The following is a 12,509-nucleotide window of genomic DNA, read 5'->3' on the forward strand; positions in this document are numbered from 1 at the left end:
AAGGTGTGGAGCTCTGCTGTTCCTCAAAGATTAATGCAAAGTACTACTGTTTTTCTATTCAATTCAACTTATTCCGCTTCTAAGATATTCATTCGCACTTCAACTTGAATGTGATGAACGTGACAATCATCATCATTCCCCCACGAACGCGTGCCTGACAACCACTTCCGTTCCACCTTAGATTGAATGAGTATCTCTTGGATCTCCTAATCATAATCTTCGTGGTATAAGCTAGATTGATGGCGGCATTCATGAGAGTCTGGAAAGTCTAAACCTTGTCTGTGGTATTCCGAGTAGGACTCTGGGATTGAATGACTGTGACGAACTTCAAATTTGCGAGTGCTGGGCGTAATGACAGACGCAAAAGGAGGGTGAATCCTATTCCACTATGATCGAGAACCTCAGATGATTAGCCGTGCTGTGACAGAGCATTTGGACCATTTTCACAAGAGGATGGGATGCTGCCATTGACAAGGGTGATGCCTCCAGACGATTAGCCATGCAGTGACAGCGCATCGGACCATTTTCCAGAGAGGATAAAAAGTAGCCATTGACAACGGTGATGTCCTTACATAAAGCCAGCCATGGAAAGGAGTAAGTCTGATTGGATGAAAACAGCAGGAAAGCAGAGGTTCAGAGGAATGAAAGCATCTCTATACACTTATCTGAAATTCTCACCAATGATATACATAAGTGTTTCTATCCTTATTTTCTATCTATTTATTATTTATGTTCGAAAACTCCATAACTATTTTATATCCGCCTGACTGAGATTTACAAGGTGACCATAGCTTGCTTCATACCAACAATCTCCGTGGTATCGACCCTTACTCACGTAAGGTTTATTACTTGGACGACCCAGTGCACTTGCTGGTTAGTTGTTTCGAAGTTGTGAATGAAAAATGATTTATTAAGACGTGCGTACAGAGTTTCTGGCGCCGTTGCCTGAGATCACAATTTCGTGCACCAATAAGCAAGGGGGTACGGCGACTTCCCGGATTGCCACCTTCAGCTGGCGGATCAACCGGTGCTGTGTGTTCTTTTCCCGCTTCTATTTTTGCTTATGGTGTATAAGTCATGAAAAATAGAAAATAACACCGTAAGATGAGAAAATACAAAAGCAAGGAAGCATAAATTGTTGGAATGAGATAAATCACTAGAATAGAGTGAGTGAATTAGTATGACATTGATGAAAAATAGGTGTGTGAGTTCTAAGATTGCGCGTGGTCTAGAACACACACACACTAGCATGAAAAGTTATGTCACAATTACACAAAAGAAGGCATACACTTCACTCATTCTAGTGTGCTTGAGGTACTTTAAAAGACTTGTAGGTTAAGATACAAACAAGTAGTGAAGAAGCATAAAAGCATTCAAGCAATTAATCAAGCAATTGTGAAATGGATAATGAATGGACATTGATTGATGTGTAAGTAAACTTAGTGAACAAAATGGAATAGAGAGCTCACACATCAAACAATGACACATATTGAAGTTGTTGTAACACCTAAGTGACATAAAGGTAGAATACATAAGATAGAAGTGGAAATCAATCACATAGCAAGCATGGTCCACAAAGCTTTTAAAGCCCAAAAAATATGTCACTAGGTAAGCTTTCGATTCAATTCCACAATTCCAAAATCTCAAGGCATGAAACACGTGATGTAAATGAAGGACAATCATAAACAAGTATCACCTAACAAAAAAATGCATTGATAATGTACAATTTCCTACCAATGGATTATGAATGCATGGCGGCCAAAACATGCAATTCAAAAAATTTAGAAAGCTTGAAGGCAATGCACACGTACTTGGTATTCACAAAATTAAGCATTAAAAACTCAAAATCAAGTAATAAAATATAACCTCAACAAAGAATCAAACAATGACAATTAATAAAAATGATGTTAAACTAACATCTTATCAATAATTAGCAGCAATAGATAGCAAACAAAATTGGTAATCCAACACTCATAATGAAAATTTAAAAATAAACATGAAATAAACTAACTAAACAACTAACTAATTAACTAACTAAAAGAAATGGTGATAAATGGTGTTTGGTAGTGGTGGATGATGGTTGAAAAGTGGAAAGAAAAGAAGGGAAGAGAGAAGAAGGAAAGAAATGGAAAGAAGAGAAGAAAAGAAGATGGTTGAAACATGGCAACCCACGCGTACACGTGTAGTGACGCGTGCACGTGATGAGGTGAAAGGGAATCGATGCGTACGCGTGAGTCATGCGTGCGCGTGGTGGGTTATTCAGAGAGGTGACGCGCACGCGTGGTTCACGCGTACGCGTGGGTGGGTTTTGTGCTAAAAGCACAATTCCAGCCCAAAACTCTCACAACTCTCTGGAATTTGTATAGAGGTGAAAATTTGGATCCACGCGTACACGTAGATGATGCGTACGCGTGAATGTTTGAAAAGCTGGGGGTCATGCGTACGCGTGGAATGATGCTCTGTTTTTCAAAATTTTTCCATGTTTTTTCACCAAACCAATAATTCCAAACCTCCAAACAGCTATCAAAATACCATAAAACCTTATTTAAGCTACTATACTCCCAATTCGACTCAACTAACTAAACAAAATATGAAATTAAACTACTTTAACCAATATTTACAAAAGAGAAAAATGAAAGATGTTACCATGGTGGGGTGTCTCCCACCTAGCACTTTTGTTTATTGTCCTTAAGTTGGACTTTTGGGGAGCTCTCATCAAGGTGGCTTATGCTTGAATCCATCCTTGAACATCCACCAATTCTTAGACTTCCAATAAGCTCTATCATTCAAAGTTAATATCTCCAAGCTTTGATAGAGTTCTTCACAAACCATGAGCTCCCAAAGTTGATCCTCCTCTTGTAATCCGGGATCCCGTACTTTGTTTTCACACCCGTCTTCAAGTTGATCGTGATAATTCCCTACGGGTGGTAGAAAAGCCGAATTCTCACTAACGCACCAAACCATCCTCCTAGACCCATCCAATTGAGCACTACACTAATCCATGCCCCTCAATTTTGAGCTTCCCACCATAATGAGCCTAGACTTACACCGCCAATCACTAAACATTCCCCTCTTATGCTTAATTCCACAAAGCGCCCTAAGTTGGCCATCCGTTTCAAGCAAGCCAAATTCAAGTTGGATAATAAAGCTAAGAGTTAGAAGTTTTACCCACTTAAATGAAGGATTAGATGGAGACCTAGGTAGACGGGTTTCCAACGGTCTCTATAAAGCACGTTCCACTCCCGTCTATCCTCTTCTGGAGGCTTCCACCACTTGGCAAGTTCTTCAAGCTCTACCTCTTGCCAAGCTTCCTCAAGTTCAAGTTCCTCTTCACCCAATTCTTCTAGCTCTTCCCCATCACTCAAATCATAGATAGGAGGTTTAGTAAAGTCTACCTCATCATCAATTCCAAGCATAGTAGGGAAGGATTCATCAAGCTCAAAAGGATCATATGTTGATGCAGAATCATCAAAGATAGGGGAACTTGGTGCTTGATCCACTTCTTCCAATTCTTCAATCTCATTGTGCCTTGGAGGTTGTGCACTGTCCTCCTCAACACCACTTTCACACTTCATGGAAGAAGGCTCTTCAACTCTAGATTCCCCCTTGCACTCAACGTCTCCTAACTCTTTGATGAGCGGACTTTTGTGTGGTCTAGAATTCACAATTGAAGTCTCATTGCAAGTATAGTTTCTAAACTAACAATAGTCCTTTCACACAAAAGATTGTTTGTCACTAGTACAAACCCCTAAATTTATAAACCGAAGTATTGAACCTCGGGTCGTTCTCCCTAGGAATTGCAATAAAGTGTCCTGTTATTGGTTATGGAGCATGTTTTGGGGTTTTTGATGAGAAACATGAAAAGTAAATGGCAATGAATTAAACTAACAACTAAAAGGGTCTTGACACCATTCCCAACCCCAAAGAAGAATGCAAAGCAATCCAATTAAGGAGTGGAAGAACCTTGGAGATTGACAAAGAAACTAACAAGAGGCCAGCTGAGAATGATGAGGCCAGCAGCAAGGAAGAAGTGACACTTAAAGAAAATGACCAAGAAAAGCTCAAGGAGAAAGAGGAACAGCCACAAGCTTTAAAGAAGGGAAAGCAAATCATGGAGGAGCAATCACAAGAACAGAGGAAGATAGTGAAGACTTACACCTCTCCTCTGCCATATCCTCAAAGATTTCACAAGGAGATCAAAGACCAACAATTTTCCAAGTTCCCAGTAATCACAAACCGTCCTGTCCAACGGGATTTGAGTTTCCCAAGAAATAGTTTGACTCTTGAGTTGAAGTGTAGGACTTTTTGTCCTGGTTCAAAGACTTTGGAAGCTAGCTTCTGTCATGCTACCTCTTCGCCTTTTCCTTATAGATCTTTGCATTTTCAAATGCAGCTAAGCTGAATTTATCCAACTCATTTAGTTGGAGCAGCTGTTTCTCTCCTACTGCTTTAGCATCAAGGTTGCGGAATCTAGTAGCCTAGTAGGCCTTGTGTTCTAGTTCCACTGGCAAATGACAGGATTTTCCATATACCAGCTGATATGGTGAAGTTCCAATTGGTGTTTTGAAAGCTGTTCTGTATGCCCACAGAGCATCATCGAGCTTTCTAGCCCAATCCTTTCTAGAGGCACTTACTGTCCTCTCTATGATACAGTGTTGCTACTTTGTGGTGAACTCCGTAACGGCTTAAGACAGAATCCAGCTGTCTGTTGCAGAAATGGGTACCTCCATCACTAATTAGTGTCCTAGGGACACCAAATCTACTGAAGATGTTCTTTTGGAGGAACTTCATTACTACTATGGTGTCATTAGTGGGTGTGGCTATTGCTTCAACCCATTTAGACACATAATCTACTGCCATAAGAATATATATGTTTGAGTATGACGGTGGGAATGGTCCCATGAAATCTATTCCCCATACGTCAAACAACTCAATCTCTAGGATTCCTTGTTGAGGTATACTGTGACCATGAGGGAGATTGCCATCCCTTTTGCAACTATCACAATTACGGACGAACTCTCTAGAATCTTTAAAAAGAGTAGGCAAGTAAAAGCCACTTTAGAGAACCTTGGTGGCTATCCGCTCACCTCCAAAGTGTCCTCGATAGTCTGAGCCATGGCAATGCCATAGAATTTTCTGTGCCTCTTCTTCAGACACACAGTGTCGGATTATCCCATTCGAGCATCTCATAAAGAGATATGGTTCATCCCAAAGGTAATATTTTGCATCATGCATGAGTCTCCAGGCTTGCTGCTTGGTAAATTCCTTAGGAATGAACCTTATAGCCTTGTAATTTGCAATGTCTACAAACCAAGGTACAGTTCGGATGGCATAGAGTTGCTCATCTGGAAAAGATTCGGATATGTCAGTGGAGGGAGAAGAAGTCCCTGCTACTAGCTCAATCCGAGACAAGTGATCAGCCACCTGATTTTCTGTCCCTCTTCTGTCTCTAATTTCTATATCAAAATCTTGCAGGAGTAATACCCATCTTATAAGTCGGGGTTTAGAATCCTGCTTGGTGAGCAGATACTTTAGAAAAGCATGGTCAGTATAAATAATGACCTTAGATCCTACTAAGTAGGATCTGAACTTGTCAATGGCATAGACCACTGCAAGTAGCTCCTTTTCTGTAGTAGTGTAGTTTTTCTACGCATCATTTAATACGTGACTAGCATAATAAATAACATGCAGAAGCTTGTCATGTCTCTGCCCCAGCACTGCACCAATTGCATGATCACTAGCATCGCACATTAGCTTCTTGTGAGGGTTTGAAGACATTGAAGGTGAGTTGTTCATCATGTATCCTCAGTATTAGCTCTCCTCGCTTCACATCTATAAGTGCTCTGGTTCTGGCTAGGAATGATCTTCCCAATATGATTGGGTGGATGTGACTCTCTTCTATCTCCAGGATAACAAAGTCCATGGGAAGGAAGTAGTTCCCAACCTTTACTAACACGTTTTCAACCACTCCTATTGCTTGTTTTTGAGTTTTGTCAGCCAGCTTGATGACTACGTCTGTGGGCATTAGCTCGTTGATCTGAAGCTTCTTCATGAGGGATAAAGGTATTAAGTTGATGCTTGCCCCTAAGTCACAGAGTCCTTTGTCAAACCTTGTTTCTCCTATAGCACAGGGGATGTGAAAACTCCCTGGATCCTTTCTTTTTGTAGGTAACTCTGGTTGAATGAGAGCACTGCATTCCTTATTCATCACTATTGTTTGTCCTCCTTTTAGTGAGCTTTTCTTGGTCAGCAGCTCTTTCATACATTTAATGTATGAGGGCATTTGTTGGAGAGCCTTGATGAATGGTATGTTTACATGGAGGGATGCAAACATATCAAGGAACTTTGAGTATATTCTCCTTTTTACATCCCCCTTGAGTCTGTGGGGAAAAGGTGCATATGGGTTCAGAATCTCCTTCTCTCTTAACTCCTTCTTCTGTATGGAGTTGGTTCCTTGGTCACCCTCTCCTTACTTCTCTACTGAGATATTTCGAGAGTATTCTAAGGGTTTGTTCAGTTCTTTCACATCCCCCCCATCACTTATAGTGACCATCTTGCATTCTTCCCATCTTACTTTCTTTGCTTTACCTCTCGGGTTTTTCTCTATGTCACTTGGGAAGCTATCAGTAGGTTTGGAAATCTGCTGAGAGAGATATCCCACTTGAGACTCTACCCTCTTGATGGTGTCTCCCTGGTTTTTGATATTGGCTCGCACCTCATCATTGATCACTCTGTTATCTTGGATTTCCTTACATATTCCTTCAAGTAAACTCTCGATTTTGGAGAGTCTATCTTCAGATGGTGATGGTGGATTGAGGTTGGAGGGGTAAGAAGGGCCATTTTAGTTTTGATATGAATCTTGAGAGGTATTATTGGGTGGGTGTTGATATGGTCTCTGTGTGGAATGTTGGTGAGTTGCATTGTTGTTGGGATTATGACGTCTCTGATCTTGGCCTTGATCTTGCTGATTTCCCCACCCAAAGTTTGGGTGGTTCTTCCAACCAGGATTGTAACTCTTGGAGTATGGATCATGGGTCTGCCTAGGTGAGTTTCCAATATAGTTGGCTTGTTCCTGGTCACCCTCTTCCTCTGCATTCACTCCTTCTTGAGCTGCTGATGAGGTGGTGACTGCTGCAACTTGGTTTCTTTCCATCTTCTTAGTAAGGTCAGTCAGCTGCTTGGTGATCATCTTATTTTGAGCCAGCAGCGTATCCATGTTGTTCAACTCCATTACTCCTCAAGTATTGCCTCTTTCAGAGGCATAGAAGTAGTCATTCTCAGCTACAGTCTCGATGACATCTATGGCCTCTTCAATGGTCTTCTTCTTTTTCAGAGATCCCCCGGATGAGTGGTCTATTGCCTTCTTTGATTCATAAGAAAGACCCTCATAGAAAATGTGTAACTGCATCCATTCATTGAACATATCTGGCGGGCACCTTCTTGTCAAGTCCTTAAATCTCTCTCATGCTTCGTAAAGGGTTTCACCATCTTGTTGCCTGAAGGTTTGTACCTCAGCTCTCAACCCGTTGATTCGTTGAGGAGGGTAGAATCTCACCAAGAATTTGTTCACCACATCTTCCCAGGTTGTCAAACTCTTCTTCGGGAAGGATTCCAGCCATTTGGATGCTTTGTCCTTGAGTGAAAAGGGGAACAGAAGCAATCTATAGGTGTCAAGATGAACACCATTAGACTTCACAGTATCACATATCCTCAGGAAGGTGGTTAGATGTTGATTGGGGTCTTCTTGGACACTTCCTCCGAATGAACAGTTGTTCTTAACGAGGGTGATGAGCTATGGCTTTAGTTCAAAGTTGTTGGCATGTATGGTTGGCTTTTGGATGCTACTTCTGCAATTTCCTGGGTTTGGATTGATGTAAGAGCCCAGAACTCTTCTCTCTTGCCCAGCATGATTTACTGGTCCTTCTATGGCATGTTGTAAGCTTCTTCTTCATGGTGGTTCTCCACATTCTCCTCCATGTCTGGTTCAAAATACTCCTCCTCTTCCTCAGTACCAACGACTCTCTTTCTTCTTGCTTCCCTCCTTAATCTAAGGAAGGTCCTCTCAGGTTCAGAATCAAAGGAATTTGAATCCCCGCTTCTTCTACCTGTCATACAACCAACAAGGCAAAAGTAAGAAGAAGATGAATGCAGAAAGTACTCTTGTTAGAAATGCTGTTAGTGTGAGTCATGCAATATATCAAACAGTTAGTGGGTTAGTGAACTGAATTGTAAATAATGACGAAAACACAACAAACGGGTAAGGGATAAAGGAAAGAAAATAAGTAAAACTGAAAGTAAATCACTCAAATGGAATTAAAACCAAACAAAAGAAAAATGTTCAATCTAGTTATCCACCAATTTAATCATTGTTGATACAAAATAAATCCTCGGCAACGGCGCCATAAATTTGATGCACGGAAACTTGTCTCTCAACAAATCTCCATTTGGCAAGTATACCGAATTGTCGTCAAGTAAAAACTCACAATAGAGTGAGGTCGAATCTCACAGGGATTGATTGGTCAAGCAACTTTAATTAGACAAATGTTCTAGTTGAGCTAAGCAGAAATTGAGTTGAGGAAATGCAGAAAATTAAATGGTGGGAAAATAAATAACAGAAAGTGTAAGTGCTGGAAATAAATGCTGGAATGTAAATGACGGAAAGTAAATTGCAGAATCTTAAATGAGGATTTGGGAAGATGAGCATAAAAGTAAATGGCAGAAAATAAAGAGAAAGGGTAAGATCAGAAATGGGGGATTCATTGGGCTCAGGAGATGTTGTATTCTCCGGATCAAGTTCATTTTCATCTCTTCCTTAATCAATGCATTCATTGATCTCCTTGGCAATCTTAAGTGATTGGATCCCAATTCCTTGGCAACCCAATCTCTCTAAGCTTGAACAATTGCCCAATTCCTTGATTTAATTGCTCATGGGAAGAGATGAAGTTTGGTCACTAATTATACCACATGCATTCCCAAATCAAAGTGTTGGTAGGATTATATGTCACTATATCCATCGAAACCCCAATTTGGTCCAGCATGAGAAAGCATTTCTAGCATGATTTCCTCATTCCTCTTCCAAGGTTCCGAGGAGATCCAATTATGGAAAGCTTCTCTTCCAAGAAAGCTAACCAATTGGATGAAGAATGAAAGCTTTCTAGTCAAATCAAGAGAAAAAAAGAAGAAGAATAATGAAAACTATTATTGATCCATCAAATTACAACATAGCTCCCTAACCCAATGAAAAAGGGTTTAGTTGTTCATAGCTCTGGAAATGGAAAGCAAAAATGAAAAGTACATTCTAAAAATCAAACTAGAAGATGCAGAGAAAGTAAAATATACAGAGTGTAGTTATCCAAAATGCCAAGCTCCTTTACTAGCTCAAAACTACTCCTATATATACTACTCTTCTAATCTTCTTGTTGGCTCTTCAAGTCTTGGATATGGGCCTTTTATCTTTAGTTGAAGCAGTTATAGTCTTCATTGGGCTTAGCTTTGCTTGCAGAGAGAAAGTGAATCAGGCATGGTACCAAGTTAGTTAGGACGTTAGTGGCGTTAACGTTAAGTGTAAATTTGGGTTCGAAAACGTTAGTGACGATAACCTTTTTCACTAACACTCCAGACCTAATTAACCCACGTTAACTTCAACGTTAGTGGCACTAACGTGACCACCAACGTTGGCTCTTGGTCCTTCGCAAACGTTATTGGCATTCACCTTTTCCAATAACGTTGCTCCTTGCTTCTTTTCCCCAAGTTAGTGATCCACGTTAGTGTAACTAACGTGGGTATGCCCAAGTTTCGAGAGCGTTAGTGACACTCATCTTTGTCACGAATGTTTCAAATGCCCCTTCTTCCTACGTTAGTGCCTCACGTTAATTGTATTAACGTGACCACAAACGTGGTGGTGATTGCCATCTCCAACGTTAGTGACAAAGGTGAGTGTCACTAACGTTGGCCCATCATTCCTTGCTCCACGTTACCCTTCACAATAGTGGTCTTAACGTGATGACTAATGTAGGCAATATTGGCTTAGTCCAACGTTAGTGACAAAGGTGAGTGTCACTAACATTGGCGATTCCTTGTTCCTCCCACGTTAGAGTTCACGTTAATCGTGACTCTTAACGTCGCCAAGTGTGCCCTTTTGGAACGTTAGTGGTATTCACTTTTACCACTAACGTTGGAGCTCCCCTTTTTCTCCACGTTAGCTTCCACGTTAATGTAATTAACGTGACAACTAACGTTGGCTATGATGGATTTCGAAGGCGTTATTAATGATCACTTTTTCCATTAACACTGAAACTTACTCCCATTCTATGTTAGTGGTCACGTTAATTAGATTAACGTGGCTACTAACGTGGCTCTTCCTTGCTTCCTTTGTCCTAAAATCAAGCAAATTAAGTGCATCAAAGCTTGGTTCCTAATCATGAGATCATGCATCATCCATTTTATCATTCAATTCATGCAAAACTCTCATGAAATCATGTAAAGTTCACAATGTTTTCTTGAATCAAGATGTAAGTGTCTATCTACCCAAAACTTGCTTATTTACTAAGAAAATGCATGAAACTACCCTAAAACAGTAAAGAAAAGGTCAGTGAAAATGGCCAAAATGCCCTAGCATCAAAGTCCCAGTTGGGTGCAGAGATGATAGGAGCAGTGACAAGCTTGGATTTCAGAGTTTCAAAGGAATGCAGGCATTCTTAGTCAAAGACGAATGGAACATCAGTGGCCAAGAGATTGCACAGGGGTTTTGCGATTTTTGAAAAATCTTTGAAGAACCGCCTGTAAAATCCTGCATGTCCTAGGAAACTTCTGATTGCCTTGACATTAGTAGGTAGAGGCAAGCGTTCTATCACTTTCACCTTAGCTTAATCCACTTCTATCCTCTTATTTGAGATCCGATGCCCAAGAACAATGCCTTCAGTTACCATGAAGTGGCATTTCTCCCAGTTTAGAACTAGGTTTGTTTCTTGGCATCTTTTTAGGACCAGGGTTAGATGATCAAGACAGGAGTCAAATGAGTCACCAAAAATAGAGAAGTCATCTATGAATACTTCAAGGAACTTCTCTACAGTATCAGAGAAGATGGATAACATACATCTCTAAAAGGTGGCAGGTGCATTGCACAGACCAAATGGCATTCACCTGTAGAAAAACACGCCGGATGGGCATGTGAACGATGTTTGATTGTACTCAGAATATCCATCCAGGAAACAATAAAAAGCATGCCCTACTAGTCTCTCTAGCATGTGGTCAATGAATGGTAAAGGAAAATGATCCTTCTTGGTGGCGTCATTGAGTCTCCTATAATTAATGCACATACGCCACCCTGTAACTATACTTTTAGGGATCAGTTCATTCTTTTCATTGTGAACCACTGTCCTGCCTCCCTTCTTGGGAACAACTTGGACAAGGCTCACCCAGGGGCTGTCAGAAATGGGATAAATGATCACAGCCTCCTAGAGCTTAGTGACTTCCTTCTGCACTACTTCCTTCATAGCTGGATTCAATCGCCTTTGTGATTGCACCACTGGTTTGGCATTATCCTCCAGCAGGATTTTATCCATGCATCAGGCTGGGCTAATGCCCTTAAAGTCACTAATAGTCCACCCAAGAGCGGTCCTATGTGTCTTAAGCACTTAAATTAGTGCTTCCTCTTCCTGTGGCTCTAAGGCAGAGCTTATGATTACAGGATAAGTATCTCCATCTCCCAAAAATGCATATTTCAGGGAGGATGGTAATGTCTTGAGCTCAAGCTTTGGAGGCTATTCCTTTTCCTTAGAGGTTTCCATAGGTTCCTCTGAATTAGGCTGGATATTATCAAGGATATCATTTAGCCCTTCTTTGAGACTTTCGACAATGTTAACCTCTTCCACTAGGGAATCAAGGAGGTCAATGCTCGTGCATTCCTTAGGGATGTCTAGATGTTGCATAGCTTTGACAGCATCCAGTACTAACTTTTCCTCATTGACTCTTAGGGTTACTTTCGCTTTTTCTACATCAATAAGTGTTCGTCCTGTAACTAGGAAGGGCCTCCCTAGGATAAGGCATGCACCTTTGTGCCCTTCCATGTCCAACACCACAAAGTCAGTGGGAAAAGCAAACGGTCCAACCCTGACAGTCATATCTTCAATTACGCCTGATGGTATCATAATAGATCCATCAGCAAGTTGAAGACGTATGCGGGTTAGTTTGACTTCATTAGTTAAGCAAAGCTTCTTTATTAATGAAGTAGGTATTAGGTTGATGCTTGCTCCAAGATCACATAGAGCTGTCCTTATACAAGCATCACCTAGAGTGCATGGTATCATAAAGCTTCCAGGATCCTTAAGTTTCTCTGGTAAGCTGTTCTGAATGACTGCATGATAGCACGGAAACTTGTCTCTCAACAATTTTCCTTCGGCAAGTATACCGAATTGTAGTCAAGTAAAAACTCACAATAGAGTGAGGTTGAATCCCACAGGGATTGATTGGTTAAGCAAATTTAATTAAAGGAATGTTCTAGTTGAGCG

This window comes from Arachis ipaensis, chromosome B04, assembly GCF_000816755.2.
Source record: "Arachis ipaensis cultivar K30076 chromosome B04, Araip1.1, whole genome shotgun sequence".
In the NCBI taxonomy this organism is placed as follows: Eukaryota; Viridiplantae; Streptophyta; class Magnoliopsida; order Fabales; family Fabaceae; genus Arachis; species Arachis ipaensis.